The 19848-nt window shown below is 37.1% G+C and overlaps 1 protein-coding gene across 1 annotated transcript in view; it reads left to right on the top strand.

Moving 5' to 3' along the window:
- Positions 1-19848, top strand: part of RGL1 (ral guanine nucleotide dissociation stimulator like 1) — a 204071-nt gene that overhangs the window by 31393 nt on the left and 152830 nt on the right. The gene's annotated exons all lie outside the window — the stretch shown is intronic.

Genomic DNA, 19848 nt, shown 5'->3' with positions numbered 1-19848 from the left:
TTGTGATTATATAGATAGATTGTTCTGATTAGTTCTGCTCACTTCATTCTGCAATAGTTAATGGAGGCTTTCCCAGTTTCTTTGGAAATCATCCATTTCATCATTTCTTCAGGCACAATAAAATTCTGTCATATATATATATATCACAGTGTTTAGCCATTCCTCAGTAGATAGACAATCTCTTAGTTTTCAATTTTTTTTCTAGCAAAGTGATATAAATATTTTTGAAAATATTTGAGAAAAATAATCTGCAAAAATTATTTTGAAAAAATATAAATTTTCCTTTTTTTGATCTCTTTGGGAACATAGTAGCTGCATAGCTGGGCCAAAGGGTATGGCAGTTTAGAAACTTTGGGGGCATACTTTTGAAACCTATACACTTAAGTGCTTGTTTTCCCATAGCCCTACTGATATTCACCATTTTCTCATTCAGCATCTTTGCAAAGCCAATAGATGTGTTGTGAAACATCAAAATTACTTTAATTTGAATTTCCCTAATTATTAATTATCTAGAGCATTTTCCAAGAGGAATGTCTAAGGGAGGACAATAATGAGCCAAAAAAGAAAATAACATTTTGGACTAGACTTGAGTCCATATCTAGTCCATGTGAATATTTCAGTTGTTTTTGGTTGTTTGGTTGTTTCTTTTCTTTTTTTGCGGGGGAGACATTTCTTTACATTCTTTCACTTAGCACCATTCTGACATATGAAGCCTTAAAAAGTGTTCATGGACTTGACTTGTCTAGAATGCCTGGGTTTGGAGTCAAAATATATTTTCTGGAAACTGCCTAGTTCTTGGAGAGTCTATGTCTTTACATATATGTGTATGCTTCTATTTCATTGTTTATATTGTTCCCAGATAAAGAGGTAAAAGGCTTGAAAGAGTTAAGCATGTTGTCTATTACTCTGAAGAGTGACTTCATTGTTCTAAGATCACCTGGCAAGATTCAGAGAAGAGGGCAGGCTTTGTACCTGACCAACCCAAATTAACCTAAGCTTAGTTAATTGAGGCACAAAATGGTAGCGCTGGGAGGATGGAGGTTGGTTAATTTAAGAACCATAAAGATTCAATAATGAGATGATTCAGGCCAATTCCAATGATTTTGTTAAGATGAGAACCATCTATACTCACAGAGAGACTACAGGGACTGAATGTGTATCACAACATAGCATTTTCATTTCTTTTGTTGTTGTTTGCTTGAATTTTATTTTCTTTCTCATTCCCCCCCCCCTTTTGATCTGATTTTTCTTGTGCAGTAAAATAATTGTATAAATATGTATGCCTATATTGGATTTATGTTTTTTAAAAACATATATTGGATTACTTGTCATCTAGGGGAAGGGTAGAGGGAAAGAGGGGGAAAATTGGAACACAAGGTTTTGCAAAGGTCAGTGTTGAAAAATTATCCTTGCATATGTTTTGAAAATAAAAAGTTTCAATAAAAAAAGAACCATAAAGATTTTCTCAACACTTCTACTGAGACTGCTGCAGTGTCTATATTCTCCATGGCTATAGCTATAATAGCAGTTAGAGATAAGAGAATCTTAGATCCTATTTAATTCTGGCAAATAAGCTAATTACCAGCAGCATTGAATGGTAGTTAGAACAATATAATCTAGAATTTTTTCAGAAGTCAAACCCATTGGTCTATATTTTTAGTTTTTTCAGGTTAACCTTTTTCTGAACCTTTTGAAATCTGTTGTACCCAAACTGAAGTGCATAATAGATTGTGCCCTTTCCTCTCCTTTATTAATTCTAAGATAGACTAGTCACTTCTCCACAGCATTCTTATCATTTCCATGGCAGCAGCCAAGTCTACCTTGTTGGTGCAATTAGAAGAGAATTTTCAGTTGTTCTTTTTTCCATCTCATTAAAAATGAAATTATCATCTAGTTAAGCCAGGAATATATATGCTCCTCTGCTTTTTAGCAGGTATATGCAAAATTAAAATTCCTCATCAATATTATGTTACATCTCTGTGCCACGCTTTGAATCTCTTTCTTTCCATCCTATCAGTTTCTTTTTTCTTTCCAGGTTCTCTATTATTCTGCCTCTGATGACAAAATGATTTCTATTTTTTCCTCTGCTGATCTTTGCCCCATGTTCCACCCAAATACTTCTCCCATTTAGTTCAGGGATGCCCATACTTGAGTAGACCTTTTCAATATATAATGCTACTTTTCAAAAATCTTAGTTACTTTTCCATTTGTTTTGAGTAAGTTATGGCTTTCCAGAGCCATATTCCATTCCTCTGAACCCATGAAGTTGAATTAACTTACTTGTGTTAAAATCTTCAGTTTAGCTTTGCTTATTATCCATATATTGTGCATTAGTATTGACATTGAAGGCCAGGAATTCATTATGGTTAATTTTATGGATTTTATATATTAGGAATTTCCATCTAAACTTTTCTTCTTTCCACATTATAACTATTCTCTATGGTATCTGGTTTGATTGATATAAATGAGTCATTTTTGCTTTTCCCATTCCTTTTTTGGTACTACCCCTCTTTTTGTTTTAGGAAAATGTAACATTTTATGTTTATAGTTTTTGTTTCTTCAAAAATTTGGGTTATGTGTATGTTTTTTATTTCAAGATGCTTTTGAAGGGTAGGGATTTTGTCCACTTTGCAATCCTCTGTGATATAGTGGAGGACCTGGATTTGGAGAAAGAAAACCTGAATTCAAATTTAAAATCAGACACTGTGTAACCCTGGATAAAACCTTTAACTTCTGTCTGTTTTAGGCTCCTCAGCTGTAACATAAAGATAATAATAGCACCTTCCTCCCAAGATAGTTGTGAAAATTAGATAAGAAAACATCTTTAAAGTGCTTTGCAAACCTTACAATAAAATATACTGTTGACTATTTTTATGCTTAGTGTCGTGTCATGTGTACATAAGGACTTGGTCAAGAATTGTATGGAGCTAGCTCAAGAGAGTTCCACTATGTTCACTCCAGTTCAAGAACATATGAAGTAGGAATCTGGAGAGTACAGGCCAAGAGAGAAATAGTGGTATGGTAAAGAAAACCCTAAAGTTAGAGTAAAAAAAAAAAAAAAAACATAGGCTTTAATCACCAAAGCTGTACCTTATGAATCTGTATGATTTTGGAACATTAACTTTTCTAATCCTCAAATTTTTTTATTCTAGTAAAAGGATATGAGTATGCATATTACTTACCTGTGTAAGTAGGAATGTGCTAGAATCAGCTTGTAGAGCTGATTGTTAAATTTTCAGTGGGAGTATTCTAACTTGGGAAGCAGGCAAATTCTAATAAATCAAGACTTAGTTTATTATTTTGTGGATTGTCTAGGTTTAAGAAAAATATGCAGAAAATGCTAATAATGAAGGTTAAATTTAAAGTTTATTGTGCACACTTTTTATTTTTTTGGAGAGCCAGTTGTTAAATATTTGCCAGCATATCCCTGAACTCAATACTTATTTGTCATTTTTGAAACTTGAAGGAATATAATCTGTGAAAGCATGACAAATATTTGGAGTAAGAAAAGGAGCTAGTAATCACTAAAAATCACCATGGGCTTAATTAAGAGCAGACCATACCAGGCTAATGTTTTCTTTTGACAAAGACCAGACCAGGGGAATGTTGTGGATACAGCACCTATAAATGTTATTAAATTTTTTATTTAAAAATTTATTATAGTATTTCCTCTGGAGTTTCTCCCTCAGTTTTACACTCATATTCACAGATTAGGTTCCCCTGAGATGCTAACTACTAATATTCAGAATTCTAAGGGTGACTGAGAGGCTGGGTTTCTTATACCTTTGCTCACAAGCCTTAGTGCTCTGCTTCCTATTAACATTCAGTGAGCTAACACTAAATTAGGCCCAGAAATAGATATCTTACACCTTCTTGGTACTTCTTGAACTTTGCTCATGTAGGAAAGATCCCCTGATGGTCTATAGGTGTCTGCTTTTGTCTAGACCAGAAGGCCAAATCCCTATGGGCCTAGGTGCATGTGCTGGACTGGGTCTAGGGTTGGGGGAGAGAAGGATTAGTGAGGCAGCTGTATATAGCCCCTCAACTCTGCTGTGGTAGGCCCTGGATGATAAATGACATCATTGGGTTTCATGGCCCTCCCTTCCTTAAGACGCCTTTTTCTCCTAAAGGAGCTGGTACAATATCTGTGAAGTGCTTAGCCCAGAGCCTGGTACATAATGAGTGCTTAATAAATACATCTTTTCTCTTCCCCTTCCTTCCAGCTTTATACTATAGAACAATGGTGTCAACCTCAAATAGAAACAACAGTGCACAAACATCTCTGAAGGCACATATAATTAGATAGCCACATATTAACATTATCGGTGTTTTTATTTTGCTAAATGGTTTCCAAATACATTTTAATCTGGTCCTGGCAATACTTGCCTACTTGGGTGTGTTTGACTCTTCTGCTGTAGAAGTGTGTCAGAAGTCCCCTTGAGACCCCAGAGGAAGCCCTCAGCATTGCTCAGTGGGGAAGGGGCTGTTTCTCACGGGTAGAATGTGACCTAGTGATTTGTGCCACGAGGTATATTATTATAGTTGCCATCTTGGTCCAGGACCTATGGAGTTTCCAGGGACGAGGCCTATGAACAAGTACAGTTTTCTGGGTCGCTCGTGAGATGGTTCAGGGACTCCCTGGGCTGTTAGGCTGAGAGCACATGGTTTTCCTCCAGTCATTTTCTGCTTCCTTGTAAGCATACGTGTGGGACCTACAGTTTCATATCTTCCAGCCAGAGGGTTTGCAAGGCAAAAAGTCACTGCAGTGTAATCTGAATCTGGTTTAGGAATTTGCTTTTGTCAAACAGGAGTGTTATGTCCCAGCTCCTACGGGGAAGGCAGGTTGTGCCTGCGATTAACAGGCAATTAGCCTGTACAGATATTTGGGTGGGACAGAGCAAAGCACATTCAAGCTGGAAGCTGTGTAAATGATGAGTTATCTTGAGGTCAGAGCCAGAAGTCCACAGGTAAGAAATCCACGGGCTAGCCAGTACAAATAAATAAAAGTTGGAAGCCAGAAGCTCAGCTCAGGTGACTTTAGGTTGAGCCACACCAGAAGAAGCCCATTGCAAGGAAAACACATGAATCAACGAGTGACCATTAGTATGGTACAAGGAATGAGTCTGAACAGTGGACTTTTCTCCTGGCAACATGCTATCCTTGTCTCTTCATTATTGAGCTGAAGGCCATAGAACCAAGGGCTCACAGATAGGACTTTGTCAACGAAGGACAGCGAAATGGACACTCCTTCACTCTTACTTTGCTTCTGTTTGTTCTATCAAGGAGAGTGGGCTTCAGACTGAAAAAGATAGATTAAAAGTGATTAAAAGGTCATTGAAAAGGTCAAGATCAATGAGGAGATACCACTTGTTTTTTTTTTTTTTTTTTTTCAAACAGTTTATTGTAGCCTAAAAGATCAGGGAAATCACCTAGGTAATATGTCAATATTTTGGAGGGGAATCTAACAAAATATCTTATGTCTTTTAAAAAAGATCCCAGAGTCATTGATCTAGATCTAGGAGGAATGCTAGTCAAACCTCTTCATTCTGAGATCCAAAGAGGTGGTTATTTATCCATACTCACATAAATACTCAATATGAGGAGGTGGGAGTCTAGTACTAGAGTCTGTACAATATCCAGGTATAATCAGAACCAGTCAATGGCACATAAAAAGGGTTGATTAATGGATCAACATCAATCTGGGGAGAGACTTCTCTAATGATAAATTTTGGGACTCAGTGCTCTGCCATTCAATATTTTTTTTGGTCAAAAACTAGAATGAATTTATAGATGTCATACTTATTAATAAAAGCCTCAAAGCTAGCAAACAAAGCCAATATAATAGATAGCAATGTTTCTAGCCTGGGACTGAGATGAGATTTAGACATACTAGAATGATGCTTAGTTAATAGTAGTAATAATGATAATAATAACTAGCATTTATATGACACTTTAGAGTTCTACAAATAGTTCATTTTATTCTCACAACATTGAAGAGATAGATAAACATCTACTTTAAAGGATGTCTAATATTTGATACCTTGATGGAAATCACAGAAGCTCAGAGCTAGAAGCAACTTTGGAGATCAAGTCCAACATGTACCTGAATAATACTTCTGTTATTGTCTTTCCTTGTGAAAAGGAATCCATTACTTCCCAAGTAAATCAATTCAAAATTTTGGAAATCTCTAATTGGAAATTTTCCTCTTTTCAAAATCTACCTGTTGCTCTTTGTTTTTGGAACAATAAGAATAAGTCTGATTCTTCTTTCACATAATGGTTCTGAAACATTCCAAGAGAGCTAGCCTGGTCAGCTAAGTCCTCAAATCTAAACATCCTCAGATTTTTCAACTGATCTTCATGTGATATGATCCTGAGACCCCTCAAAATGCTAGTTTCTGTCCTCTGGACAATCTCCAGTTTATAAATATCTTTCAGAGGAACTGAACAAAAAACAATGTTCTATATCTATATAATTTCTCCTTCTGATCTCTTTGCAATCTTAAGTTGAATTAAGATTTTGGCTGATCCATATTGATTTTATAGAGGGCTTTTTATTTATTCCTAGAAGTAATAGGGAGCCACTGGAGTTGGTTGAATAGTAGCATGACATGATCAGGCCTGCCCTTTCAGAAGATCTCTTCTGCAGCTCAGGAGAAGGTGGATGCAGGTAGGGGGAGACTTGAGGCAGGATGAATAATTAGGTTATTTCAGTAGTTCAGGTAAGAGGTGAGAGGAGTCATGTGAAATAGATATTTTGAATTCTAATGTAAGACTACATTTATCTCTATTATATTCATCTTACTGTATTGTCCCATTGTTCTAGTTTATTGAGATCTTTTTGCATCCTGGTTTTGTATCTACTCTAGCTTAGCTATTTGTTCCAATTTTATGCCAGCTGTGAATCTGATTAGTATGCTAGTTTTGCCTTTAATCAAGTCACTGATAATTCCATTCCATGAAGCACAGGTCTGCCCCTTTTCCTCGTGGTCTCTTTCCTTGTTGTACTATCTAAGCATGTGCATTTTTAGCTATAGAGTTAACTCAGGTTCACCTATAAATCCCGTCTTTCCCCAAACCAGTGCTAGCGTTTCCCCAAAACAACATTGTCCCCATTCTATTTGCACACTCTGTGAGGTTCATGTGAATGCAGGAGAACCAACTGTTCAGGTGCCAAGAACCTAGATGGTTTAATCCCCTAAAGATCAAAGCTTTAAACCTCAGACATTACCAGTATAAGTTATCTTTCTCATGTAATCAATCAGATGCAGGCTAGCTCTCAATTTAACTACAATTCACTCTAAACCAGGGGTCCTCAAACATTTTAAATAGGGGGCCAGTTCACTGTCCCTCAGACTATTGGAGGGCTGGACTATAGTGAAAACAAAAACTTTGTTTTGTGGGCCTTTAAATAAAGAAACTTCATAGTCCTGGGTGAGGGGGATAAACATCTTCAGCTGCCGCATCTGGCCTGTGGGCCATAGTTTGAGGACCCCTGCAAACTCTTGATATTAAATACTCAATAGATTTCTAGGTTCTTCTAAGGTTGTTGTGTAGATCAAATTAGATAGAGTTTATAAAGTTCTAAGCACTGTGCTTGACATATAGTAGGTACTATATTACTACTAGTTATAATTCCTTAGCTCCCAGTTGTCAAATATTCTTTTGACAGAACTGCATGTTAAAGTGAATGATGAAAGCCCTTTGTCAGGGATGTTTTAGTCAGGAATATTCCAGGAAGGGGTTGGTTCTATAACCTCTAAGATACCTTCTTTTCTTTGATTCTGTATGACTTACTTTCCAGTCCGATTTAGAATAAGAGTCATTGTTCCTGAAGCAGAGAAAATGGATATGATTTCCCAGTAACTCCTCCCTCAACAAGGGTCTAATTTACTCAACAGTATTCAGTCACTCAGTGTCTGTATCATGTCTCAGTATTTATCACATAGAGAGCTAGTATCTAATCCATTGTTCAGCACAGGGCAAGGAATGTGGTAAATGGTAAATAAGTGCTTATTGATTGATTATCTTTGTGACTTTATCTTATTAGCTATGTTACTAGTGAATGTGGGATTCTTTTCATAAATAATAATACTTAATTTTTAGGGGGCTATAATAGTACTCAAGCCCTTCATATCACCTAAAGGATACCCTAATATTCCTCATCCTATATACTTCACATGTAAGTAACTCTTTCAGACAGAACAGTATGTTTGCATCTAGTTAGTAACTTCTAACAGTTGGTGCACTTATAACCTAACTGATAATTGAGGAAATTTTGTTCCTGGCTTGCTACCTGTTAAATTTTGCTTATTTACATTTCCCACTATTTCTCCTTGGCCGCCTCGTTTTCATTTAAAACAAAAACAAAAATCCCAAACCTCCTGCTTTAAATTGGATTCTAAATTGCCAATCTGTAAAGAAGTCTACTGCTTCAGTAGCTTACAGAATACCTTCAATCATTGACTCGATAGCACCGGCTGCTTCTCAACTACCCTTTGCCAGGCAAAAGGGGAGGGAAAAGAAAAAAGGCAAAAAAACCTGAAGTGGATGGTGTTCCTGAAGCTCTCACAGCTGGAAACTGCCAGAGGATAAAGTCCTGCTGACAGTGGCAAGCTGAACACAGAAAGTTAATTGATAAACCTACAAAGCAAGGGATGAGGAGGAACACCTTTCTTAGGTGTTATAAAGATTAAGGATTAGAATTAAACAAAACTTGGATTTCCTTGAAAAAAGAATCAGGTTATCTGGTAACAGAGAGAAGTAGTATTATGTTCTCTTTCAGATTTTTTCAAGAAATTTCCAAATGAGTAAAACAAAACAAAACAAAAAAACAAAACAAAAAAACAACTTATGATAGTCAGTAGCAATTTAATTCAAATTCTATTCCTTGAGAAATTTTGTCTTGTCTTACTATGCAGGGGAGGACAGTAAGCTAGGATAAAGAGGAACATCCATGCTACAATCTTGCCTATGATGTGGTAGTGGAATATCAAATTGTCACTTAGAATTTTTCACATATTTGTGTGTATGTGTTGTTGTAGTTGTTGTTGCTTTAGCACTCTTATTGCCCTTCTCCTTCCCTGCCCTTCCTTGATACTAAATGATTTCCCTTATGAAGCAATCATCCATTGTTGTTAATTGTATGCTATTACAGTAAATAGTATATAGGAGGATGAAGACTTATTTTTAACCTCTTTGTGCTGAGTCCTCAAAACTAATTTCACAAGGTTCTAGAGAGAGCATTTATATGCAAATGCTGCCTTTTAAAATTTTAACACTTAGAGTCTCTAATAGATAATTTGGACCTAGAAGGATATGTATAAATAATATGTATAATAACAAAATGAAAGCCAGAACTGAATAAAGAATTAAGTTAAAGGATATTTAATACATAGACATTAAAAAAAATAAACAGGTAGTCTACAGGAAAACCCAGGTTGTGAAAAAATATGAAAAGGGATCTTTTTCTCAAGAATGTTCCCAGTGGGTCCCAAGCCTCATCTCTGGCACATAAATGACTATGAATCTGGGCAAGTTACTTGACCTTTTAATTAGTCTCCTTTCCTTAGGTCTCTCCTCACTCCAATACACCGTGTGCATGGCTGCCAAAGTGATTTTCCTAAAGTGCAAATCGGATGATGTCACTCCCCTCCTCTCCTTCCCCCCTTCCCTTAATAAATTCCAGTGGTTCTCTTTTACCTTGGGGATTAAATATAAAAGTTTTATTTTTAAAGGACATTAAAGTCTTTCTCACCGGGGCCCCTTCCACCTTTCCATGATTCTTTTACTTGACTCTCTTCCACCAATTCTATAATTAAGCTCCCCCAGCCTGTTTGTTGCAACACTCTTATTTCCTGTGCTTTTTCACTGACTGATTCCCCCCACCCCCCCATCTTCTTCCTCTTCCCCTGTACCTTTCAAAATCCCAGTTTTCATTTAAGACTTGGCCTAAATCCACCTTTGGCAAAAGGTCTTTCTTGGTCCTTCTCTTCCCCCCCTACCCATTGTTCTGTATGTGTTTATTTTATTAATATCGTATTATTGTATTTTTATCTACTTATATGTATTGTATTTATCTATTTATTTACATTTGTTGTCGTCTGACTTCTGTAGACCCCATTTGGGGTTTTCTTGGTAAAGATACTGGAGTGATTTGACATCTTCTCTGGCTCATTTCACAAATGAAAGAATAGGTAAATAGGCTTAAGTGACTTGCCTAGGGATTACACAGATCCTAAATGTCTGAGGCTGGATTTGAACTCAGGTCCTTCTGATTCCAGATGGGGCTCTCTAGCCTTTCTGCCGCCTAGCTGTCTGTAAGTTCCTTAAGGACAGGGTCTGTTTTTGTTTCTTTCTATCCCCAATAATTGGCTCTCACTCAGCACTTTATCTAATCACAAAATAAACACTTAATAGATGCCAGATAATGAATGCCTTCACATCTCAGTCTCTAGTGCCCAATGCAAATCTCTAAGACTAGATGTTGCAGATAAGTTGCTGATCTGAATTGATAGAGGGAGTTTTTTCCACACTAATAAATCGCAGATCTAGTCCAGTGGAATTCTTCTTAGTGAAAGAATCTTCCTGTCAGCTAGTTTTGCTTATCAGTTGTTTTTAATTTATGAGCTTGTTAGAAAGGGTCAAACCTTGACAAGAGAGGGAAGTAACAGCAGTTTGTTCTGGGGATGGGGTGGAGTCCCCTTGGTATCTTCCCTTGGTAAGACCTATCCACCTATATGCTGTTCTCTGACAGCCCAAACACGTCCTCTCTGTTTTCCCAGCTTCTTGGAAGTGTCCTCTGCTTTGAACCTTTCCTGATCCTCTGCTCATCAAAGTTCATTTGTATAGTGAGTCCCTTTCATTCCCTCAAGGTCCTGTTAAGTGACTGGATAGTCAATCGGATCAATGGATTTAAGCTAGTATATCCTCAGATAACATTTACATTTGAGCACAGTTCAGAAATGCCTTTTCCCAGAATAATGAAGAATGTGGAGATTCCAGCAATATAGCAATACCAATAGTTTTTAATGGAGGGGCCTTTTGGTGCCTCTCAGACTTTACCTTACACAGTACCTGCTGCCCATGAATAGAGGTGATATTTTTTTCCTATTTTGAAAAAAAAAAAGGTAAATTATTATTGAATCACAGAATCTCAGATGTGGGAGTTTTGGCAGGTACTTAAGTCCATACTGGACTTGAATGGGAATGCTAACTACAAAATCTTCCCCAAAGGACCTTGCATCTGTTTGGGAAGAATTCCAGGGAAGGAGAACCCCATCCTGAGGTGGCCCATTCCACTGTGGGAGGACTGATTATGATTAACACAAGCTTTCCTTTGCCAAAAGTCCAAATTTGCCTCTTTGCAATTCTCATTTAGTGCTCTCTGGTAATAAAAGAAACAAGTTTTCTCTCTTATCTATGTGTTATCATGTCATCTACATAGAAACAGCTATTATTATGCCCTTAGTCTTCTCTTGCCCAGGCTGAACACCCCTAATTTCTTCAACCTTTCTATTTAGTTCCTTTACCATACTACTGTTAGCTATTCTCTAGTTCTTCAGTCTGTAAACTTCTCTGAGCATGATTGTCATAAAAAACACAAAAATGTGCTTTCAACACATGTTTAAGAATTCTATTCCCCTACATTAAAGCCTATGAAAAAGAAAAAAGAAGTAAGATATTTAAACAATCATTTTACCAAAACATTTTACTCTGTTAATATTATTATAAGTAATTAGTATGCTAATTAGGAAATAGTAAAATGTTAAAGCATTACAATTGACTGCCTCTTTTTTTTTTTTTTTTAACTTTGGTTTAATACTTTTTGACAATGATTTAAAGATCTGTTTCTAAGCTCATATTGTTTCAAGTCTTAGTTTTATTCACTCTCTTAGATAAAATGATAAAGATTTACTAATAGGATCCTTTAAATCTACAAAATATATAGAATCATGGAATTTACAAGTTGAAAGGGACCTTAGCACCTCTCAAGGCTAACAAATACATGAAGTGAATACCCACTAACAAATCCCTGACAATAGCTATTGAGCCTTTCCGGGAAGACTCCCAAAGAGGGGAGCTTGGCAATCTTTAGACAATACATTGTACTTTGGGACAGCTCAAATTGTTTGCTATTTCACCCTTTCTTACTATATTCTTCTCTTACCATTCTTTGGTGCATTCTTTACTTCTGTTCTTTTCCGGAGTTTAAAGCTTGACCCAATCTATTCTTCTCCAAGCTAAACATGACTAATTTCTCTCCTCTCTCCTCTCTCTTCTCTTCTTTTCTTTCTTCTGAGGCAATTGGGGTCAAGTGACTTACCCAGGATCATGTAGCTAAGACGTGTTAAGTGGTAGAGGTCAAATTTGAACTCAGGTCTTCTTGACTTCAGGGCTGGTGCTCTATCCACTGCACCACCGAGCTACCCCACGTGCCTAATTTCTTTAACAGACCCTCATATTACATGGATTTAAGGCCACTCACTCTCCTCCAGTTTATCAATGTTCTTAATGGCAGCACCTGGAAGTGAATACAGTCCTACAGATAAAATTTTATCTAGTTTAGAGTACAGTAGGATAGTATTACCTCCTTATTTCTGTGAACTGTAACCATCTTAGTGTAGCCCAAGATTTCACTGGCTTTTTTTTTCTTTCTTTAGTTTGCTGAGGCAATTGAGGTTAAGTGACTTGCCCAGGGTCACACAGCCAGGAAGCTACCCCAATTCAGTGAATTCTAAACTCATCAGACCTTATTATTATCTGGTATCTCTCTCCATTTTCTCCATAGAATAGCATGAAATATTTTATCAAAGCTTTCCTAAGATCTAAAAAAACTATATCTACACTATTCTTCTCATTTACCAGTTTAGTCATCCTGTTCAAAAAGGAAATCAGGTTAGTCTGGCGAGACTTGTTCTTAATTAAGTCAGGGTGGCTCTTTGTAATCATAGTAGCTCTTTCTGGATGTTTACCAGCCAGTACTTTCCCTCTTTCCCTCCCTCTCTTTCTCCCAGTCCCTGTCCCTGTCCTCCTTCTGTCTCTGTCTCTCTCTTTTTTATTAATCCTTTCGAAAATTTTCTCAGGAATCGAAAAAGTTAAGCTTATTGGTCTATAATTTCTAGACTCTTCTTTTTCCTTTTTATGAAAACTGGAAATTTTTTCTGCTTTTCTCCAATTGCCTTCTTTCCTTGATCTTTTTTATGTCATCAACAAAGGCTTAGTGCTTGCTTCTGCTGTTCCTTTAGCACTGGAGGATGTGATTCAGCTAGACTAGGGGAAAATTTAAAGGCACTGAGATGATTTGTAGGTGAAAAACTACCATTTTGTTCTCCATCTTATAACACCTAGAAGCTTTCCTTTCCAATCCTGAAAAAACTTACTGTTGAAAAAAAAATGCTCCTTAATTCCTGGAAGAGCTACCTTCAATATGAGTCCTTTTGAGATACCCAACCCTCATCCTTGGTAGTATTCCTCTAACTGCTTCTTTTCCTGTCCCTTATAATGCCATCCCCTCTCATTATTTTGCATTTATTTTCCATTTGTTAGTATACTTCTTCTTTCATCTTCTAAGAATTTAAGCTCCTTGAGGATAAGCATTATTTTTGTTTGTGCCTAATAATTATTAGACTTAATATGCTTTATTAATGCTTACTAAAAACTTCTTAAAGTATCTCTTTGCATGTTCTCTTTCTGTTTTCAGTTGTGTTCCTGTTTTGAGAAATAATACTAAGGAAGAATCAGGACCTCTTCCTCCTGCTTTTTAAAAGAATAGCCTCATTAAAGATAATCACTGAAAGAGGGCCAAATGAGCAAAAAACACACCTCACTTTGAATTCTACTCCATTCAGTTTCCACTTCCTGAATTTTATTCTTTTCAGCCCACCAATGTTAATGATTATTCCTCTACCACTTGGCACTCTTTAATCCCTTCAGTTTTCCACTGGGAATGGGAAATAACATCATTTTCAGCTGCTTTAGAATTTCTCCACCTGTTGCAAAAACCCACTAGGCTCAATGTTGTAAGCAGCTAAAATTTATTAAAGGCAGCAGAATGGAGAAGGGTGGGAGAGGTAGGAGGGGTAATGGGAACCCAGAGAGCTAGTGGACCTGGAAAAATAAGACTCCATCTCATATGGAAATTTTACTAGCCTCCCCCTTTGTTTCTCTTCAAATGATAGAGCTCATGCTCCAGACCATCATTAGAGATGCAGTTCATTAGCAGTTATTATTGTAGATCAACTTCATGTCTCCTATATTTGCCCTTTGACTTAACTATGACTTTTCAGGGGGCAGCTCAGAGTTTGGTGGGGAAACTAGGGGATAGGAATAGGAATGTGAAAAGAAAGGAGGGGGATGAGTATGAGGTCCTAGTCAGACATCAGCTGAAGGCAAGTAGGGAATAGTTTCCAATCTTGATTATTAAGGAGAGGAATGGTCACAGTGCCAACACAACTAATATGGAATAGCTGGTTGTTCCTATGGTTAAGGCATATAGGAAGTACAAAAGGCCTCTATTTGTATCTCAGACCTGCTCAGTTTCTTGAGATTTTTTAGTTCTACTTCAAGGTCCTATCAAGAAAATGGCAGTATATTTTTTTCCTAGCCCCAGGGAAAATGGAAAAAGCTGATATGACAATGTGACTGTGACATTCTGATGACAAGAGGGAACAAGTATCAATCCATATCTTAACTATCAGTAAAGTTTAATTTTTCTTATTTTTAAGATTAAAAAAATTAGAAATTTAAAATTTTTCTCTCTACATTCCCCTTTGGGTGCAGGTATTCCATTTTGGAAACCACCACTCTATAAGCTTTCCAACTTATCACTATTCTCCCTAAAATGTAGTGTCCAACCCATAGGTAGGAAGATCTGAGTCCAATCTCAGACATTTACTAACTCTATAAGCCTTGGCAAGTCACTTAACCTCTTAGTTTCCTCATCAAAATGAGAATAGTATCTACTTCCTAGGGTGGTTGTGAAAAGCAAATCTTAAAATGCTATATAGATTATGGTTTTATGATAATAATTATTAAATGATAATAAATTGACAATCCAAGTGTGGTTCTGGTATCCATAGATACTAAAAGAACCAGAAGAAGATCTCCAGAATGTTGAGGGAGTCTTTTATGGAAGGAGAAAAGCTTTTGAAGGGTTGATATCCTTGGGCATCATCTTTTGAATTTACCTCTCCTCCATACTCACCTAATTGTTTGACCTTTATTAGCTCTCACCTAGCCTCCAGACTCCAGGTCCCTCTGCTGTTAGATCTCTTCAGGGAATCAATGTCTCCATCAGAAACACTTTATTAAGTATCTGGATACTAAAGCAAAAGTGAAATAGTTTTTGCCTGCAAGAAGCTCACAGTTGATGGGGAAAGAGAATATAATGTTGTGCCCCCCTTAAATATACAATAAGTAAATGCAAGATCACAGCTACAACTTAGAATATAACAGAATATACAAGATAAAATTAATTCTTCAAGTGGGAATGAGATAAGGTCTCAGTCCAGACCAGAAGAAAGAGAATCATTTCACCCACTCAAAAGTTTTAGATTTGCAACCCACAGGTCAAGAATGTGATGGATACATGTCCAAGATCCCAAGGACTCCAGATAGACATTCAAAAGTACAAACCTTGCCTCTCTTGAGGGTTTTTTTTTTGAAGTATCTAAGCAAATATAAGCCCTTTCATTAGATATATGATATCTTTCTCACCCAATCAGAAGTTAAAGTCCATCTAAATATAGCATTGTTCCTCTCCCACCTCAACAGGAGAAATGGGTTTTACAAAAGGGACTTTATATTCCACAAGCAGTCATCTAGCTTTTGCTTAAAGACAGAGGTCTTCTCTGGCTCAATTCAGTAAATATTTAATGCCCACTATATGGCAGGCATTGTGCTAAGTGCTGGGGATATAAAAAGAGAAAAAGACAGTTTGTACCCTCAAGGAGCTTACAGTCTAATGGGAGTAGTAACATGCAAACAAAAATATGTAAAGCAAGCTATATACAGGATAAAGAGGAAATAATTCAAAGAGGGAAAACACAAGAATTAAGAGAGGTTAGAGAAGTCTTCCTGTAGAAAGTAGGGTGTCAGTTGGTTCTTAAAAGAAGGCAGGGAAGTAGGTAGATAGAGAAAGTGTTCCATGCCTGGGGGACAACTTGAGAAAATGCCTGCAGCTGAGGGATAGCCTGTCTTGTTTGTGGAACCACCAGGAGACCATTGTCACTGGACAGAAGAGTACATTTTGGGGAATAAGGTTGTAAGAAGCTTGGAAAGGACTTTGAATGCCAAACATGCTGGCTAATTTTGTCTTTGTATCCCAGTTTTGTATTGGCCTCTGGAAGTAGGGAGCTGAGATGATCAGACCTGTGGAGACCCTCTTGAAGGATCTCATTCATCTTGCAATTTTTTCCCTTAACTGAAGCAGCATCTTATTTCTCTCATCTTTGCCAAAAAGAGCACATTTATTCCCTCTTCTGTGCAATAGGTATAGTGACTGGACCTGTGATTTTATTAAGTTAGGGAATGTCTGGATGAGGAAACTACCACAGCCAATTGATAACTTTTTTTGAAACTTGAAACCTTAGACAGTGGGCTGTCCAGAGCCCTGAGAGCTTAAATACCTCATTCAGCCAATCACATCCTAATTGCTCTAATTTAGATTTTTATCATCTCTCACTTTGACTACTGTAGTAGCTTCCTAATTGGTTTCCCTGTATCTAGTCTTTTTGTTCTCTAATCAAAGTTTCACATGGCTGTCAAATTAATACTTCTAAATTAAAGTCAACTTCTGTTTAATAAATTCTAGTGGTTTCTTGTCTCTAGGATAAAATATAAACTCCTGTTTGTCATTTCATAACCTGGCTTGTTAACCTGCCTTTCCAAACTCATTATACATTATTCCCCTTCACCTATTTTATGATCCAGTCAAACTGGACTTTTGACAGTTCCTCCCACATGCTATTCCATCTCCTGTTTCTGTGGGCCTTTTAAAAGACAATGCTCCGTGGCTGGAATCTTCATCTTCCTTTCACCTTGTTCTCTGGGAACCCTTAGCTCAAGTGTCATTTCCTTTAAGAGGCCTTTCTTAATATCTCCAGTAGTTAATCATTATATCTCTCCCTCCCATTATTTATTGTTTATATCCTTTACTCACCAGTGAACATGTTGCCTCTTCCTGTAGAATCTGAATTCTTTAAAAGCTAATTTTTGTCATTAAGTCTGTAACACATTCCCTGGCACATAGTAGGTACTTAAAAATATTTTGGATTAAGTGTAATTATGGGATGCACCTAAATTTTATATAGATTTAGAGGGAAAAATCGGTTCTGTGTTAAGACCAATACAGTAAATGACCACATAGTCCTCAGGATAGGGCCAGTTCATTAGCTTTTAGACACAAAGTCAGAAATTATTAGGCATATTGTAGAAACAGATCAATGAAATAATTTTCCTTAAAACCAATCTCTGGAATTTCATGGAGAAAAATGATTTTAAAATGACAGAAATTTCATGTATCCACACCTTTTCAGAGTGGTTCTGGTTTATAGAGTAAAAGTAGTATGCTATACAATGAGCTGGATAGGGCTGTGAATAGAATTACTAGACTTCCAGCAGGTAAGTTGTCTTAGTCAACTCTTTGCCACCCCATTTGGGATTTTCTTGTTAAAGATACTAAAATGACTTGCCATTTTTTTCCCCCAGATTATTTTACAGATGAAGAAACTGAGACTTACAGGGTTAAGGGACTTGCCCAGGGTCACACAGTTAGCAAATGTCTGAGGCCAAATTTGAATTCATAAAGATTCATCATCTTGACTCCAAACCCAGTACTCTATCCACTTCACTCTTTAGCTGCTCCTAGAAGATTTGGGTTCAAATACCATTTTAGAGCCAGTCACTTAACTTCCTTAGCAAATGGGGGATATAAACACAATAGAAAGGTACCACTTATTTAAGGTGTTATTGTGAGGACTAAATTATAATGATTTGTTTGTATAAACATATGTGTAATTAGGGAGAGCAGGCAAACAAGGATAAAAGAATTATTAAAATAGAGAGTGAGGAGATGGGGGAGGATTTCTAAGTCTTTGTGAGTAAGAATCAGAGAAGTCATCAGCTCCCCTCATCAGGAACATTTTCCCAAGCTTATTTCTTTCTCTGCTTTCATAGGATCATAAGTTTTAGAGCCTTATACACCATCACTGTGAGTGACAATTGTTTACCAACATCACCTTCTCTCTCTCTCTTCTCCCCAGCCCCCATGAAGTAAGTAAGTAATGGTCTGAAATTAAGTTTGTACCCTGATATATATAGTTTATGTGAGGGAGATAGTAAACAATGGTCTAGTATAGTGGAGAGAGGCTTGAGCTTGTTGGGAAACCCGCATTTCCATCCTGACTCTTCCTAATTCCTTGGGATCTTGGACCAATTATTTAACTTGTCTGAGCCTTACTTAACTTTTTCATCTGTAACCTAAAGATAATGCTATCTCTCATTCCACCTAAGAGGAGTACTGTGAGAATCAGGTGAGGCAATCATTATTTTTATAATTTTAAGTTTTTATTATTTCCAATGAGTGAGGGGCTAGAGGGAATGGGGTTGACTTGAAAGAAGGGTGGGACTTAGAAATTCACAGTATCTAAAGGAATGGTCATGAGAAAGAAGGTAGTGTTTTTCTAAGTGAATTTAACTGGTTTAAAAACATAATACAGAAGTTCGCGAAGTTGATTTGGAGAGAAAAGGTGACAGGTATGGATTTCTGGCACATAGGGTTTGAGAATGGACCTGTGATTTCAATGAAATAGAGAGCTCTTGTGTAAGAAAACTCCTAACCATGCAGGCCAGCACCTCCCTCTCAACTTGTAGTAGTCTTAGAAGTTGCCTAGAATACTGAGAGGTTAAATCCAGGGTCCCATTGCCAAGACTTGAAGCCAGGAAAACTTGAATCAAAGTCTTCTTGGCTTTGAAGACAGCTTTCTATCGACTATACCACATTACTACCCACTATACTGCCTCTCATTTTGGTTCATACTATTTATAATCATTTGATATTTTTGGGTGACACAGTATAGGGAAAACATTGAATTTGGAGGCAGAATCTGAGTTCAAATGTTGGTGCTGTTGCTGGCAACCTGTGTGACTTCAGGCAAATCAGTTAACCTCTCTGGGCCTCAGTTTTCTGATCTGTAAAATGAGTTAAACATCTAGTTTAACTTTTCTGGGATCTCTTCTAGATCTATGCCTCTAGATGACTTTTGTTGTTTTAATTTGACTGAAGCTGAAGGGTAGGGAAAGTAATAATCTCTTGTGCTGATAGCTGATCTGTGTCTATTACGATGATGATCAGTTCAGCCATTTCTTTCACAAAAGGATTTTCTGGGCAGTTATTATTGACACTATGGTGTTACAGTAAAGAAAATGTAACAGATGGTGACTAAAATGTTTCAGCATTTCCAAGACCACTGGGAAGCCTCCTTACCACAGTTTGTCACCCTGCTTCTTCCTTTCCGTCCTTCTATCCCTCCATCCCCCTTCCCCCTCCCCAACCAATCAGTTTCCACTGTGAATGGATGTGGTCATTTTTGGATGGCAGGAGGATGTCCTGGGCTGATTTCCACATTGACTGATAAAGGATAAGACAGAGCTTTTGGCAGTGACTTAGAAAATACCAATTTATTCTGTCTTTTCCCCTTGCGGAGAAAAGCCTCCTGGCTCCTGTTCTTGCTACTTTACATCGTTAAATGCTTCATTGGAGTCGCTCTGATTTAATTATTCATAGAAGTCTACACAGGCAGATAATAGAACTTTTACTAATCCTCCTTCCCATTCACCACTCCCCCT

Source organism: Antechinus flavipes, chromosome 4, assembly GCF_016432865.1.
Source record: "Antechinus flavipes isolate AdamAnt ecotype Samford, QLD, Australia chromosome 4, AdamAnt_v2, whole genome shotgun sequence".
NCBI lineage: Eukaryota > Metazoa > Chordata > Mammalia > Dasyuromorphia > Dasyuridae > Antechinus > Antechinus flavipes.
Note: the sequence above shows the minus strand (reverse complement) of the source record. Positions and strands in the feature narration are given on the sequence as shown.